The sequence below is a fragment of the Heterocephalus glaber genome, unplaced genomic scaffold (genome assembly GCF_053883595.1).
Source record: "Heterocephalus glaber isolate CG9 unplaced genomic scaffold, H.glaber_assembly_v1.0 deba00001457, whole genome shotgun sequence".
Classification (NCBI taxonomy): domain Eukaryota; kingdom Metazoa; phylum Chordata; class Mammalia; order Rodentia; family Bathyergidae; genus Heterocephalus; species Heterocephalus glaber.
In genome coordinates, this window is record NW_028258305.1 from 28764726 (window position 1) to 28783531 (window position 18806).

General features: G+C 35.8%; 1 long non-coding RNA gene across 3 annotated transcripts in view; it reads right to left on the bottom strand.

Annotated features, from left to right (window-relative positions):
* LOC147827007 (uncharacterized) overlaps positions 1 to 2880 on the bottom strand; it is a 126548-nt gene extending 123668 nt beyond the window's left edge. For all 3 annotated transcript variants that reach the window (XR_015453189.1, XR_015453188.1, XR_015453191.1), the window contains exon 1: positions 2619 to 2880. This is a non-coding gene — a long non-coding RNA (uncharacterized LOC147827007). The remainder of the gene's footprint in view (positions 1 to 2618) is intronic.
* Positions 2881 to 18806: the final 15926 nt, after the last annotated feature.

Genomic DNA, 18806 nt, shown 5'->3' on the forward strand with positions numbered 1-18806 from the left:
TATGGAAATAAAGGGTTGAGGTTAATTTTTTAAATATGGATAACTGGTGTTCTACTACCATTTGCTGAAAACACTATCTTTTCCTCTGCTCTTGAGTTGAGTTTATGTTCTATAAAATGTTAATGTTAAATAATCTTTCAAAACTCAGTGGACTATATATGTGTGGTTCTATTTCTAGAGTCTCTGCTTTATTCAAATGATCTATATGTCTTTCCTTACACCAACACTGCCTTGATTACTGTAGCTCTAGAGGAAGTCTTAAAATCAGGTACTAAATGTCTTCCAACACAGTTTATTTTTTCCTTTTTAATTTTATAGGTCCTTTGTCCTCCTACCTAACTTTCAAATTTCGATATCCAATTCATTTATAGCAAGTATACACAGACCTGAATTTTTATTTATACCTTGTGTTTTCCAATCCTGCTAAATTCAGATACAAGTTTTAGGGGCTCCTAGAAATTTATTAGTATTTTCTCTGTAGATGATCATTTCATCTACATATAAAGATTTTACTTCTACCTTTCCAATCCTATGCTAATTTTAATTGTTTCTTTTTATTGCCAGACTATTTTGGTTTGGGCCTATGTTTTAAAGTTTAATGGACAGATGAAGAGTAGGTTTATTTGCCCTTGTTCCCCACCTTAGGGAGAAAGCATTGTATCTTTTCCATTCATATAAGGCATTTTTGCTGGAAGTGTGGAGTACATGTCTTATCTGTTGAGAAGGTTCTGTTCTACTTCTAGTCTCCTGATAGCTTTTACTAAGAATAGTTGTAGAATTTAATCCAATATTTTTTCTGCAACTACTGACAGGATCACGTGGCTTTTTCCTTTCCTCTGTTAAAATGATGACTTTTGGGGGTGGATCTTCCAAGGCTGAACAAATACTGCCATCCCTATAATAAAACCACATTCTACATACTGCCAGATCTGACTTCTAATAGTTTGTTTTATTAAACAAATTTCTATCTATGTTCATACTTTTTTCTTCTATTATCTTTATCCAGTTTTAGTAGCGGCACAATGTTAATTTCCTAAAATGAGGGGAGAAGTGTTCCTTCCTTTTTCTGCTTTAAATGTTTGATATAATTTATCAGTTAAAATGTATATGAACCTGTTGTTGTCATATGGGTAGGTTTTCAAGCTAGGAATATACTTTCTTCAGTAGGTGCTATTCAAATTTTATATTTCCTCCAGAGTCAGTTTCATTAATTTGCCTTTCAAAGTACTTCTTAGAAGTTGTCAAATTTATTTCAAAAAAAGATTTTTGTAATATGCTTTCTATATCCTTTTAAATTCTGTAAAATCTGTGATAATGTCCCCTAAATTTTGATATTGTAATTAAAACAATGTATAATTGATATCACATAATAGGAAGAAAAAGTCTAAAGGAGTAGGGGAAGTGGGAGGGGTAGGGGAAAGTAAAGAAGGGAAAAGAAAAAACATGAGAAAAGGAAAAAAATGGAAACAAAGTCTTTGCAAATAGGGAAGGGTGAGGGGGGTGAAGGGAGGGCAGGGGAAGGGGAAAAAATAAGAACCAAGATACTCATGTAATAGTACAAGATCCAAATGATGAATGTAACTGCATTTTATACCTGAAATGTACCAATAAACTTAATGGAAAAAAAAATTCATGAACACCAAACCAATACTCCAAAAAATACTCAATATCCTTCACAGAGACAACAAAGCCAACAAAGCAGAAAAGTCTTATGAAATGAATTCATCAAGCAGGGTGAGTAGTTCCACGAAAAGGAAAAAAGAAGCAAGTCAACAACAGAAAAAGAATGCAATGGAGGAATAAATCAATATCTTTCAATAATAATTCTCAGTGCAAATTACCTCAATTCCCCCATTTAAAAAAAGACACATATTGGCATCCTGGATCAAAGAAACAAAACTCAACAGTCTACTGCATATAAGAGATTCATATAAGTCAAAAAGAAATTCATAGACTAAAAATCCAAAGATAGAAAACAATATTTCATGAACCAGGATCCCAAAGGCAAGCAAGGATGTCAATTTTATTCTCATACAAAGTGAATTTCAAGGTAATACTGATCAGAAGAGGCAAAGTTAAAGGAATGTATGAGTTAAGGAAACAATTCAACAGGAAGAGATAACAATTGTAAATAAACATGCACTAAATACCAGTGCAGCCATCTTCATAAAACACTATTGGACATAAAAGATCAAATAAACATCAACAATCATAATGGGGAATCTCAATATCTCCACTTTCACCAATAAATCAACTCAACAAAAAAATTGACAAAGAAATATCAGAGTTGAGCCATATCTTTGGAAAAAAAGACTTTAATAGCTATCTACAGAATGATCTACCCTACTACAACAGAATGCACATTCTCCTCAGCAGCACATGGAACTTTCTCCAAAACAGACCATACACTAGTCGATTAAACTTGCTTAAATAAATACAAAAGAATCAAAATTTCCCCATGTATGCTATCAGATCACAGCACGCTGAAACTAGGAATTAATTACAAACAAACCACAGAAATTTTACAGACTTCTGGTGTGTCAGAGTTCACTAGAAGAACAGATTTAACATAAAAATACATATGACATATAAAGAATTTACTAAGTAGCCTTACAAACCTGCAAAATCAGTGGTGGAAAAATGCAAAATGCTGTATACATGGTAGAGAGCCAGAGAATACATTTGGAAGTCAAAGGCCTGGAGCTCATGCCAGAGTCAGTGCGGGTCTTTGTCAGAAAGCCAAAGGGTCTGCATTGTAAGGCTGAAAAGTCGATGCTCAAAGCCTGAGGGAACTGGGGATGAAGTCCTAAGACAATGGTGAAGACCAGAGCTTCTCTGAAAAACAGAAGAAAGGCGTCCTTTTTTTTCCTTTTCATTCCATCCCAGCTACAAGCCTATTGGTTGGTGCCATCCCCATCTAGGGTGAGCCTTTCCTCCTCAGTCTGCAGCCTACAAGTCAATCATCAACAGACACACCCAGAACTGTGCTCCACTCATCTGCTGGGCATGTATTAATCCATTCATGTTGACACTCCAATTAACTACCACAAATGGACATTAAACACAGTTGTGACTATTCAATAGGTTACAGAAAAATCAAGGAAGAAATTAAACAATTTCTAGAATCAAATGATAATGCCAGTACAGTATACCAGAACTTATGGGACGCAATGAAAGCAGTCCCAAGAAGGCAGTTTACTGGTGTAAATGCTCACATTAGAAACACAGCAAGCTTAAACAAATAACCTAATGACACATCTCAAGATCTTAGAAAAACAACAGTAGTCCAAACCTAAATTTAGTATGAAGAAAGAAACCATAAAGACTGTAGCAAAAGTTAATGAAATTGAAACAAAAAAAGTTAAAGAATTGATGAATTGAAGAGCTGGTTCTTAGGAAAAATAAACAAAATAGACAAACACTTACTCAAACCTACTTAATCACTTAAAAGTTTGGCCAGAGCATCACTCAGGTAGTGCGTCTATCAAGCAGTTAGTTGCTTGGGCAGGTTTCATTTCAATCAATTCATTCAATCAATTCTTGTTTGCAGGAGATACACTCATACATCTGTTTATTTGTTTTAATTTGACTATTTTTTGCATACTTGTTAATTTAAACCATTGTATTTGCCTTTGACATTTGTTTTTAGTGAAACCTAATAATAAGTTCTGGTTATTTTCTTTTACTAATTCATGTTTATTTTATTTGTGAAAAATAGCCTATACTTTTGTGCTACGATCTATAAAAACTTATCATATGTATATTAAATATATTTTATACTTCTCTAGAGCTCAGTGATATTCTTTTACAATACAAAATGGATACATTTGGGACACTGAGACTGAATAGGAATGAAGTGCCAAAAGATATGCAAAAGAAAAAATTGAAAAAAGGAGAAATGTTAGCATATCTGAGAAAAAAAGTCTGTTATGAAATGGAAGGACAAAAAAGATGTCTCCTCATTGTCAACTATTCCTAATACCAAAATGATAGAACTTGAAAGAAGAAACACAATTAAAATTTTCCAATAATTACATGGTCAATAATTATAATAATTCTATTAGTGCTATTGATAAAGTTGACCAACATCTAACAAGTTATCTTGTAATAAAAAAATGAGGAAAAAGTTATTGCTGTATCTTCTGGACAAAACAATACAGAACTCATTTGTTATTTATGCAAAACAAGAAGGTTCAAAAAGTCAGTTACAATTTAGATTAGGTCTAATAGGCCAAATAATTGAAAAATAGAGGATAACAAAATGCCAACCAGGACATCCATCATCAATGTCTTCACCATTATGTCTAGTGAGTAGACATTTTATTGAAATTATACCACCCACAGAAACAAAAAGAAAGGCCAACATGATAGTGTAAACTGTGTTGTTCAAGAGTCAGGGATTTAGCTCAGTGGTTCTGCTGCCTGCCTCACAAGCTTAAGGTCCAGAGTTCGATCCCCAGTACCAAAAAAAAAAATAGTATGTTGTTCAAAGAAAGGCAATAATACAAAAAGAATTCCGAAAGAGACTAGATCTTACTGTCCAGATGGTGACACTATTGTGTATTAAATGTTTTAAGATATACCATACCCAGAAAATTACTAAATAAATTTGATAAAATTGTTATTTTTATATCCCCTGTTGCATTATTTTATAAAAATTAATGGAAAATGCCTCTTTTTGTCATCTTGCATTTAAATAATCAGATGGGTAAGTGGTTAAAGAAGAAAAGAAAAGATAAATTAATTTAATTAGAAATGAAAAAAAGGTGAAATTACATAGACACTCCCTAAATTGAGATCATTGGTAACTACTATGAAAATTGTACTTCAACAAATTGGAAAATCTTGATGAAATGAATAGATTCAAAAATATGTATGAATTACTAAAACTGAACCAAGTAATGAAAGCCCTGAACAATACAATAGCAGTCAATGAAACTGAGGCAATAATTTTTTTTAAAGTACTAAGAAAATCCCAGGACCTGAAGAATTTGCCACTGATTTCTACAAAAATTTCAGGGAGGAGGTGAGGCCAATACTCCTCAAACTCTCTAATAAAATTAAAAGGTAAGAAGTATTTCCAAACTAATTCCTGGAAGCTAGCATTACCCTGATTCCAAAATCAGAAAAGGACCCAACTATAAAACCAACTAAAAAAGAAAATTGCAGCTCAATCTTTTTAATGAACATAGATGCAAAAATCATCAACAAGATACTGGAAAATAGAATGGAACAAATCATCAAAAAAATCATACATTATGACCCAGTAGACTTCATTCCAGGGATATAAGGATATTTTGACATATAAAAATCAATAAATGTAACACACCACATAAATAGAAACAAGGACAAAAACCACATGATCATCTCAATAGATGCAGAAAATGTCTTTGATAAAATCCAACATCCATTCATACCTATTTACTTCATAATAAAAATTCTGAAGTAAATAGGTATAGAAAGACCTTTTCTCAATATGATAGCCATTTATGACAAACCTACTGCCAACATCACATAAAATGGGGAAAAGCAGTGAAAGCTTTCCCTATAAAATCAGGAACAAGATAATGATGTCCATTATCAACACTTCTGTTCAATGTAGTACTTAATACAGCCAGAAATATTAGTCAAATTATAATTATTTGCAGACGACATGACCCTTTACATAAAAGAGTCAAAAAATTATACCAAAAGTCTCCTAGAATTAACAGTCAAATGAGAAAAGGAAAAAAAATGGAAACAAAGTCTTTGCAAATAAGGAAGGGTGGAGGGGTTGAAGGGAGGGCAGGGGAAGGGGAAAAAACTAAGAACCAAGGTACTTATGTAAAGGTACAAGATCCCAATGATGAATGTAACTATATTTTATACCTAAAATGTATCAATAAACTTAATGGGGAAAACAAAGAAGAGCTTGTAGTGAAGTATTTCAAGTCCTAAAAGAAAACAACCTCCAACCCAGATTGATGTATTCTAGAAAATTATCTTTCAAAATTGATGGGAAAATATGATACTTTCATAACAAAGAACACCTGAGGAATTTCATGAATAGCAAACCAACACTCCAAAAATTCTAAACAATATCCTAAAAAAAGACAATAAAGGTTATAACTCCATGAAGCCCAACAGAATGAAGCCATCAGGCAAGGCAAGAAATTAAATGGAAAAGGGGAAAAATGAAAAATAAAAGAGCCAACAATAGGAAAATGTCATGACAAGGTTAAGTCAATACATATCAGTTATAACCATCAATGCTAATGGCCTCAATTTATGAATCAAAAGAAATAGACTGAAGGCCAGGGATTTAGCTCAGTGGCACCATGCCTGCCTCATAAGCACAAGGTACTGAGTTCAACCCCTGGTACCAAAAAAAAAAGAAAGAGAGAAGGAGACTGGCAGAATAGATCAAGAAGCAAGATCCAACAATATGCTTCATATAAGAAACACACTTAATTCAAAAAGAAATTCATAGACTGAAAGTTAAAGGATGGATAACAATCCTCCATGAAACAGCAACCCAGAGAAAAGCAGGGATAGCTATACTATTGGCAGACAAAATTGGATTTCAAACCAAAACTAATTAAGAGAAATAAAGAAGGTTACTACATCCTTGTAAAGGGAACAGTCCAAGAGGAAGAGATGACAATCACAGATATATATGCACCAAATACTAGTGCACTCAACTATATAAAACAAATAATGGACAAGAACAATCAAATAAGCCCTAGTTCAATAGTAGTGGGGGACCTCAATACCCCACTGTCACAACTAGACAGATCAACTAGACAAAAAAATCAACAAAGAAATACTAGAAGTGAACCAAACTTTTGAACAAATGGACTTAATAAATGTCTACAGAGTATTTCACCCCACAAAATCAGAATACACATTCTTCTTAGCTCCACATGGATTGTTCTCCAAAATAGGACACATGCTAGCTCATAGAACATGTTTAAGTAAATGCAAAGGAATTTAAGTTATCCCCCTGTATATTGTCAGACCACAGTGCAATGAAATTGGAAATCAATAGCAAAAGAAACCACAAGAACTTCACAAACACATAGAAATTGAATAACACCATCCTGAACAACCAATGGATCACAGAAGAAATTAGACAGTTTCCTCAATTAAATGACAATGCCAACACAACATGCCAGAATTTATGGGACATAATGAAAGCAGTCCTAAGAGGGAAATTCAGAATATTGAATGCCCATATTAGTAAAACAGAAGGAGCTCAAATAAACAACCTAATGCTGAACCTCAAGCTCCTAGAAAAAGAAGAACAAGACAAACCCAAACTCATACAAGGGAGGAAATTACAAAGATCAGAGCAGAAATCAATGCAATGGAGACTTAAGAGGACAATACAAAAAAAAAAAATCAACAAATCAAAGAGTTGATTCTTTGAAACAGTAAATAAAATTGATAAAACCTTAGCCAATGTTATCAAAAAAAAGGAAAGAAAAGACTCAAATCCATGCATTAGGAATGAAAAAGGTGAAATGACAACAGATCCAACAGAAATACAGAGGATCATCAATACCTACTTTGAGAACCTATACACCATTAATATGGAAAACACAGAAGAAATGGACAGATTTCTGGATACATATGAATTACCAAAGTTGAACCAAGAAGATATAAAAATTCTAAACAACCCAATATCAATGAAATTGAAAACATAATTAAAACTTACCAACAAAGAAAGCCCAGGTCCTGATGGCTTCGTTGCTGAATTCTACAAGAAATTTATAGAAGAGCTAATGCCACTACTGCTCTTTAATGAAATTAAAAGGGAACAAATACTCCCAAATTCATTCTGGGAAGCAAGATTACCTTGACTTGGAAAGCAGAGAAAGTCCCAACCAAAAAAGAGAACTACAGGCCAATCTCCCTAATAAACATAGATGCAAAAATCCTCAATAAGATACTGGGAAACAGAATATAGAAGATCATCAATAAGATCATACACCCTGACCAAGTGGGATTCATTCTAGCGAAACAAGGATGGTTCAACATACATAAATCAATAAATGATTATTAACTATACTAACAGAGTCAAGGATAAAAACCATGCAATCATCTCAATAGATGAAGAAAAAGCATTTGACAAAATCTAACACTCATTCATGGTAAAAACCCTACAGAAAATTGGAATAGATGGTCTTTATCTTAACATGATAAAAGCCATCTATGAAAAGCCAACAGCCAACATTACACTAAACAGTCAAAACCTGAAATCTTTTATGCTTAAATCAGGAACAAAAAAGGATATCCATTATTGCCACTCCTGTTCAATATAATTCTGGAAACATTAGCCACAGCAATTAGACAAGAGAAAGAAATAAAAGCAATAAAGACAGGAAAGAAAGAAGTTAAAGTGTCATTATTTGTGGATAACATGATACTCTATATAGAAGGCCCAAACAAACTCCACCAAAAGACTTGCAGATGTAATAACCAAATTCAGTAGAGTAGCTGGATACAAGTCAACACTCAAAAATCAATAGCCTTCTTTTTTTTTTTTGTACCGAGGATCAAACTGGGGTCCTTGTGCTTGCACAGCAGGCAGCAAAACCACTGAGCTAAATCCTCTGCCCCTCAATAGTCTTCTTGTACACAAATAACATACTCACTGAGAGAAAAATTGTGGAAACAATTCCTTTCACAATAGCATCCAAAAACCCGAAATATCTAGGAATCAATCTAAAGAAGGAAATAAAAAAGCTCTACTCTGAAAACTACAGCACTCTGAAAAAAGAGATCGAAGAGAATATCATAAAAGACATCCCTTGTTCTCGGGTAGGAGGAATCAATATAGTGAAAATGATCATAGTTCCAAAACTGTTATATAGATTCAATGCAATCCCAAATGAAATCTCAATAGTGTACTTCACAGAAGTAGAGAAAACAATTCAAAAATTAATTTGGAACCAGAAGACAACTAGAATAGCAAAAGCAATTCCAGGCAACAAAGACAAGGCAGGGGGTATCACAATCCCCAACTTGAAACCATACTACAAAGCTACTGTGATAAAAACAGCACAGTACCAGCAAAGAAATAGACCTGGGGATCAATGGAACAGATTAGGAGATGCAGAAACAACTAGAGACACACTCAGCCACCTCATCTTTGACAAAGGAGCCAAACACCCTCACTGGAGGAAAGATAGCCTCTTTAATAGATGGTGCTGGAAAAACTGGGTTTCAACTTGTCAAGGATTAAAACTAAACCCATATCTTTTACCATGCACTAAACTAAAATCGAAATGGATTAAAGATCTAAATATTAAAACAGAAACACTAAACTGGCTGGAAGATAGGTTAGGGAGAACTCTTGAAGACATTGGCATAGGAAAAGATTTTATGAACAAAACCTCAGGCTCACAGAAACTAGCACAAAGAATCAACAACTGCAATCTCATCTTATTAAAAAGCTTCTGAACAGCAAGAGAAACCACCAACAGAGTGAAAAGACAACCTACAATATGCAGTAAAGAGACAATATGGTAGTGAAGGTCAATAGTGGCACTGTAGGTCAATAGTGAAGACCTACACTATGGGGAAAAAATTTACCATCAGTTCCTCAGACAAAGGACTAATATTTGAAATATATAAAGAACTTTAAAAAATCAAACCCCCCAAATTTAAAGGCTCAATCCAAAAAAGGGCATCTGAAATGAATAGACATTTCTCAGATGAAATAGAAGCAGCAAATAAACATACAAAAAATGTTCAATATCACTGGTCATTCAAGAAATGCAGATGAAAATAACATTGAGATTGTGTGTCATCCTAGAAAGAATGGCTGCTATCAAGAAATCAACCAATAACAAATGTTGGCGGGGCTGTGGGAAAAAAAGGAACCCTTCTCCACTGTTGATGGGAGTGTACACTAGTGCAGCCACTGTGAAACAGTGTGGAGATTCCTCAAAAATCTAGGATTAGAGGTCCCATTTGACCCAGGTATTCCACTTCTGGGTATGTTCCCAAAAGAATTAAAAACGCCATACTACAGTGATATATGCACACCCATGTTTATGGCACAGTTTGTAATAGCTAAATCTTGGAAACAACCCAAATGCCCATCAACTGGTGCCTGGATAAAGAAAATGTGTTTTTTTTATAAAATGGAGTACTACTCAACCATAAAGAAAAACAAACTGGAGACATTTATAGCTAAATGGATCCACCTTGAGGCCATAGCTTTAGTGAAATAAATTGGACACAAATGTGTAAATACTAAATTATTTCTCTGGTGTGAAAAACTGAAAGTGTAAGTGAGGACCAAAATGTATAATGGATAATGTGAAATAGGAAGAAAAGATCCAAAGGGGAACTAGGGAAGATCAGGGAAAAGGAAAGAGGGGAAAGAAAAATATTTTAAAAGAAAGGAAAAACAGAAACAAAGCTGTGTAAATAGGCAGGGGTGAAGAGGTTGAAGGGAGGGAAGGGGAATGGGAAAAAAATAAGAACCAAGATATATCATGTACAGGTACAAATTCCCAATAATGAATGTGATCACAATATATACCTACAATGTACAAAAAACTTAATGGATATTTTTAAAAAGAAAGAGAGAAAAGCAACAAATGGCATTCAATATAGTAGCAATTTTCTTTTAAATGACTATGTGGCCATATTCTCATTTGAAAATGGGTTGCTTGATGAAATATCCCCTACTATTCTATGATTAACCCATAACCCAATGACTGCAATTTACCAAGTTTCTTCAATTGTTTTATGCCTTAACAGAAAGACCACTTTCAAAAGGTTTTTATCTGACACTAGTTTCACTACCTTCACCAGTGCATTATTGCACTTGTATTCTATTGCATTTCAGGCAGCTGCTTAGGTTGCTATATAAATCTCATCAGAGAATAAAATGTTATCAGCCGAGATAGTTTCATTTTCAAACCAAGATCTTATTGGATTGGAATGCTAGATATGGATCTGAAAAAGCAATAGATGTTTCCCAATCAACCTATTGCTAGGGATATGAAATCAATAGATTTTTTTTTAATAAAAACACTCCCAATTATATTAACTTTAAGTTATAGTAAAAGTAAAATGACTTTTCAGAATAAATTTTGGAAATACTGATCTACAATAAAAATTATGCTTCTGGCATAGCTGAGATGATCTGCATCTTCTTCCCTCAAAAAATATAATTTACATATGCCAATAATAATGAGACAGCTGAGTACTGAAAGATGGTGCTCACTGCTGGATTGATCACAACTCATTGCCACAGGTGGGTTACAGGAAGTAGCTTTGAAGGAGCCTCTCAAAGCCTCCCTCTCCCTCAAATGCACTTATTACCTAAGTATGAAAAGATTGTTTCCTGGTCAAATGCAAGGCCTACACCAAATGAAGGAGTATCTAAATTAAATAGAAAGATGATACATGACAGATAGACAGATAGATAGATAGATAGATAATAGGTAGATAGATAGATGATAGATAGATAGATAGATAGATAGATAGATAGATAGATAGATAGAGCAAAACATACACCACAGCTTGCTGTAGATATTGAGGAAAGGGGAGCAAAATATACACATGGTGCAAAATTAATTTCATTTTTCTGTAAACTTTTATTCCCACTAATGGTAGAAAAATATTTACAATTTTAAACTGAATCCTAGTTGCAGACAAACTCACTCTGTGTTAGGTAACTTACTCGATTTCTCTCTTCCCTACTTCCCTATCAGAACATGAAAAAGGGCAAATTCTTTTACTGGCTTCCCTTCAAGCATCTCTCTATTTAAGCAATAAAATTAACATTTCAACATCCAATTTTCATCATGATATTTAAAGGAAGTTTTTAGAATTTAGGAATCTCTGTTCTCTTCCTTTAAAACCTAGGTTTCAAAACAATAATCTCAAGGCAGAAAGACAAAAATCAAATGACCATCTCAATAGATGAAGAAAATGAATTTGATAAAATTTAATATCATTTCATGATTAAAAAAACTTTCAACAAACTATGTATAGAAGGAGGGTACTTAAACATAATTGAGTCCATGTATGACAAACCCACAACAAACATCATACTCACTGTGAAAAGTTGAATAATCTTTTCTTCCAAGATGAAGAACAAGACAAGAATTCACATTCTTGCCACTTATATTCAATATAGTACTGGAAATCTTAGCCAGAGCAATTTACCAAAAAAAGGATATAAAATCTATCCAAATTTTAGGGAGAAGTTAAACTGTCTCTGTTTGCAGATGGTATGATCTTATATATAGGAACCCCTAAATAACCCACCAAAAAAAACTTGTTTAAAACTAAAACAAATTTGGTGAAATTGCAGGATACAAACTGAACATACAAAAATCACTAAGATTTTAAAAATATATTACAACATTTTTATATAAAATAAATAAAAAAACTTTTCAGGGAAGAAATTTTAAATAGTACGTTTTCAGAGTAATGCATATGATAATCAGTCAACAAAGCCTTTCCACAAAGTAGACACATTTGCAAGACAGGAAGCAGAGAGAGGAGTGAATTGCAGGGCACAAGAATACACCCTTCCAGATCATATGCCCAGTAATCCACCTCCCATCAGGCTCCACCTCCTAACAGTGCATCTGGCTATTAAACTCATCAATGGACAAATCCGCTGATGAGTATACCACCCCCATGATATAATAACCTTCCCAATACATGAGGCTTTTGGGAGACATTTTAGATCTAAACCATAACATTCTGCCCTTGATCCCCAAAAGACTCATGCCCATCACATCATGCTAAATGCACTTAGTCCATCTCTAAGATTCATCAAAATCTTAATGATCCCAGCATTGCTGAAATGTCCAAGTTCAAAGCCTTCTCTAAAACTCAAGTAAATCTTAGCTGAGAGCCACAAACATACAATGGCATAGGCTAAACATTCCCATTCTGAAATGGAGGAATAGGGGAAGAGTCAGAAATTAAATGAAACCAAGATAGAAAGGACAGGACAGGACAAAGACAGGACAAACATTAGATCTCATAGTTCCAAGTCCAGGACCTGGGTGAAGTTATGGTGAGATGTGTACTTCAAAGAGCTTGGACAGACCTGCTCCTATGGCATTGCTGGTTGCAGCATTTATGGCCTCTGCATTTGGGTGGCTCAGACTACTGTCTGTGAATTTCCTTTGCAGTCATTCCATTACTGGCATCTACAACTTTCTCAGGTCTCAGGTCTCAGGTCTCAGGTCTCCACTGCACCTTCACCTTCACTCTCACAACTTCATACACTGCCCTCTCAGAGACACACTGCCTAACCTCCAGGACTTCCCTCTGAAATCCAAGTGAAAGCCTTCCTGACTCCACAACTCTTTCATTCTATGTTCCTGTAAAATTAGCACCATATGAATGATGCTCAGGTCTGCTGCCACCTCAAGCAGCAGCCAAGCTCCCTTGGATCATGGCTGCAGATGCCTTTGAGGGTCTGGATGGCTGATTATGATGAAATGAATCCTGGGGAATCAGTTTTACTAGGCAGCCCTTCTTACTCAAGGGTCCAGGGCCTTTCATCTCAAATAAAAACTTAAAGTTTTGTACTCCTGAGCCTGTAATGGGTGGGACCTTGCTAATTTCTAACATCCCATCAAACTACCTTTCCTATCATTCTGATGCAAAGTATTTGGCTTCCTTTTAATGCTAATCTTTTCAGCAACCAAGCTGACCTCATCCCTAGTGTTACAAATGCCTTCTCTCTGGCCACTGACAAATTTTTTGAATCATACAGCTCTGCATTTTTGCTCTGATTCTCATTGTAAATCTGGCTAAAAGCAACCAGCAGTATCCAAGCCACAGCTTGAACATTTGGGTGACTTGAAATTTCCTCTACCAATTAGAGGTCCACATTTAATCTCAGATTCCCACACAGTTTTAGGACATGAGAAAAATGTAGACAAATATTCTGCCAGAGCATAACATACATGACCTCTACTTCAACTGCCAATGGAATCCTTGTTTCCAACTGAAACATCCTGAGCCTGACCTTTATTGTCTGCATTTTTATAAGCATCCTGATCTTCTGAGCTCCCACTATGATCAACTATCAAACTGGGCTTATAGCATTTTAGGGCTTCTCTAGCCAGCATCTCCAAACCTTCCCATGTTCTTCCTTTGAACAAGTTCCAAAACTTCTGAACCACATGATCAGGTACAGTCATAGGATCAAACCCATTCCTCTGGTACCAATAGCTTAGCCACTTTCCCATCACTGGGACACAATACCTGACACCCATGACTTCAAGAAGGAGAGATTTATTTTGATTTATGGTTTCAGTCCATGAATGGTTGGCTAGCACCAAGGTAGAAACATCATAGTGGAAGGGAAGGGCAGAGGAAAGCTGTTCATTCTGTGGTATCCCAGAAGCAGAGAGAGAAGGAAGGAGCCAGGGAGTGAGATATACCCTTCTAGGTCATAATCCCTAGTGACCTGCCTCTTCAGACCAGCTCCTAACAGCCCATTCAGCTGTGAACTCATCAATAGATCAATCCAATGATTAATATAACACCCTGAAGATCCAATCGCCTTCCGGACACATGAGGTCCTTAGGGGACATTTTAAATCTGAACCACACTTCTGAAATGGTCTTTCAATGTCCTGTTGACTAAAATATCAAGGAGTTGAAATTCCCCAGGTCATATATATGGACAGGAAAAATTACACCCCAATTTCTGCTGATTGATAATGATTGATAATGGTAGTGAGATGCTGTGGGATATACATCTCAATTTAAGGTTCTAAAATATGAGGAAAAAAGAGTCTCATTAACATGGAAATATACTAAATGAAAACAGTAAGGTACAGTAGAGTGTATAAAGCAATTGTTTGTGTAAAAATGAGGATAAAGAGTAATATATATATATATATAAAACTGTGGTTGCATAAAATTTCTTCAAAAGAATGCAAAAGTACACATACACACACAAAATCTGTTTTCTGGAAATGAAAATGGGATATGGAGTAGGATGGTTAGGATAAGATGGGAGGGAGAACTTCATTGGGTAGCTTTTGTGCCTCATGAATTTTAAACAATGGAAACATACTACCAATTCAAAAAATAAATACAATAAAAATTTATAGATTTTGTTTTGGTGTTTTGAAAACACACTTGGAAGTGAGGTTTCATTTGATTCTTGCCACAAATTAAAGCAATAATTTTCAATGCCACACAGAATGTGTTTATATAAGAAGTAGCTGAATTCATTGCTTTATGTAGTTATTGCAAGAGCAAAGAACCCCAAAGGATGCATTACTACAAGTAAAATCTAAATGAAAGTACAAATCAGAGTTGGCAAATCACTCCAGGGCTTCCATTTATATCCTACTGGTTGGATTAAAAATACACTAAAAATCTTTGAACCACAGGGAAATTGAAAATGTCATTCCTAATCCATCCTTTTGAAATATATGTACATATACAAAAAGGATAACAATGATTCATTCAGTAAACCACTGAGTGGTGATTATGAGAATATAAATACAGGTTCTGACCTCAAGGACCTCAGATTGTGGTGAGATAATGGGCTAAACTAACCCTCCATTAGGGTTCAGTGGGGGAACATGTACAGTGTAATAGGAATAAGGATGGTGTCTAGATTATTTTAGGTGTATTAGCAGAATTACTGCTATAGAATGAATGTTGTTCCTTCCAAAATTCATATGTTAATTCCTAACATTCAATGCGATGGTATTAGGAGGTGGGACCTTTGGGTGGTGATTCAGTCATGAGAGTGGCATCCCCATGAATAGAATAATGACCTTATAAAGCAAACCTAGAAAACTCCCTTATTTCAGAAACAAGAAGAAAAATCTTGTCTATGAACCAGAAAATAGACAATCACAAGACATGGAATCTATAAGCACCTTGATTTTGGACTTCGGAACCTTCAAAAATGTAAAAAATTTAAAAATTTTCATTGTTTATAAACAATCCAAATTAAGATATTTTGTTATATATTTTCTTTTGCTTCTGTGACTACTCCTATTACTTTTCTTCTCTCCTTTACACTCAAGCTTTTAATAAAACATGCTACCTTTGCTAACACTGTTCCCTCAGATCCATTAATTCTTCTTACCCCCACACCAAGTAAGTTTTTTGCCCAGATGGCCAATGATCATAAATGCCAAATTCAATTAATATCTTACCATATGATGCCCTACCGAGGTCACCAGTCGCACAGAACAGGCTGAATCAGCCCGTGCCCCAGCAACAATCCAATGGACACTCCCCCCCCCCCCGCCCCGCTCCTCTGTACAACCACCTGGTTCCACACTACAAAGACGCAGAGGACACCAGACCACCAGACCACAGTACTGGGTCCCGCCACTCCCAGCCCAGAGGTAGGGGCTTCTGAGCTGCCATCCCACTGCTCCCAGTCCAGAGGAAGGGGCTGCCCAGCCACCATCCCTCCCACCGCTCCTGGCCCAGAGGTAAGGGCTTCTGAGCTACCGTCCTACTGCTCCTGGTCCAGAGGAAAGGGCTTCCTGGCCACCATCCCTCCCAATGTTCCCAGCCCAGAGGAAGGGGCTTCTGGGCCACTATCCCTCCCGCTGCTCCCAGCCCAGAAGAAGGGACTTCTGGGCCACCATCCATATGGCTGCTCCCAGCCCCTGTCCCACCTCTCCCAGCTCAGAGGAGGTGACCCTCGCGGGTGACAACAGCACCCACACAGCCCTCCAAATTGAAATGAGAAAACACGTAAATAAGTCTCAAAACCAGACTTCCAGATCACCTACAGCAACCCCAAAGGGAAATGAGATGGAACACTCTGATACTAAACCACCTGGACTCCCTGAACTGGCAACAAAAGGGGATCTGGAAAAAATGAAATCAGAAATAATTTCTCAGACAACAGGAGAGATTGTGCCCCTAGTGCAAGACATGATTAATAAATCTAGAGAGGAGCTCAGGAACATGATGGAATCCCAACATAAGAAACAAATGGAATCCATAAAACAGATGCAAATAGATTTCCAAGACATGAAAAACTCCATTGAAAGTCTACACAGCAGAATGAGCCAATGTGAGGACAGAATTTCAGATACAGAAGATAAGATTGCAATTAATGACAAGGAAAAGAAAAATTGCTTCAAAATTATAAGGGACCACAAGAAATCAATCCAGCAGCTGCTAGATGATGCAAAGAAGAAGAACATAAGACTGATTGGAGTCAATGAAGAAACAGGAGAGAGTGAAGATGACATAAAAAAATCTCTTCACAGAAATAATGGCAGAAAACTTCCCAAGCAGGGGAAAAGAACTTGACATACAGATAAGTGAGGCATATAGGACTCCAAATAGCCTTGATCAAAAAAATCTACACATAGGCATATAATTGTTAAGATTCCAGAAACTCAACAGAAGAACAAAGTTCTACAAGCAGTCGGAGAAAAGAAACAAATCACATACAAAGGAAAGCCCATCAGAATCACAGCAGACTTCTCAACACAAACCATCAAGGCAAGAAGAGCTTAGAGTGACATATTCCAAGCCCTAAAAGAAAACAGCCTCCAACCTAGATTGATGTACCCTGCAAAACTATCTTTCAAAATGGATGGAGAAATAAGATACTTTCATGACAAAGAGCACCTTAGGAACTTCATGAATACCAAACCAGCACTCCAAAGAATTTTACACAATATCCTAGGAACAGACATTGAGGATCACAACCCCCCCAGGAAGCAAAGAAGAATGAATCCATCTGGCAAGATAAGAAATTAAATAAAGAGGGGGAAAACCCAACAAAAAGAAAAAGTCATAACAAGGACAAGTCAATACATTTCAGTTATAACCATCAATGTTAATGGTCTCAATTCACCAATCAAAAGAAAGAGACTGGCAGAATGGGTCAAGAAACAAAATCCAACAATATGCTGCATACCAGAAACACACTTAGTTCAAAAGGAAACTCATAGACTGAAAGTTAAAGGGTGGAAAACAATACTCCATGTGACAGGAACCCAAAAAAAAGCAGAAGTAGCTATCCTCTTTGCAGATCAAGTAGATTTCAAACCAACACTGATTAAGAGAGACAAAGAAGGACACTACATCCTTGTAAAGGGAAGAATCCAAGAGGAAGAGATGACAATCATAAATATCTATGCACCAAACACTAGTGCACCCAACTATATAAAACAAATACTAACGGACATGAAAAGTCATATATGCACTAATACAATTGTAGAGGGGGACCTCAACACCTCACTGTCACAAATAGATAGATCAACCAGACAAAAAATAAGTAATGAAACACTAGAAATCAATTCGACTCTTGAACAAATGAACTTAACAGATGTTTACAGAGCCTTCCACCCCACAAAATCAGAATACACATTCTTCTCAGCTGCACATGGGCCATTCTCCAAAATAGACCACATACTCACACATAGAACATGTTTAAGTAAGTGCAAAGGAATTGAAGTTATCCCCTGTATATTATCAGACCATAGTGAGATGAAATTGGAGATCCATAGCCAAAGAAACTCAAAAAATTTCATAAACATGTGGAAATTGAACAACACACTTCTGAATAACCAATGGGTCACAGAGGAAATTAAAGAAGAAATCAGACAATTCCTTCAATTAAATGACAATGAGAATACAACATATTGGAATCTATGGGACACAATGAAAGCAGTTTTACCACGGAAATTCATAGCGGTGAATATGCATATTAGGAAAACAGAACAAGCCCAATTAAACAACCTGATGCTGCACCTCAAGCTTCTAGAAAAAGAAGAGCAGGACAAACCCAGAGCTCATACAAGGGAGGAGATGATAAAGATCAGAGGA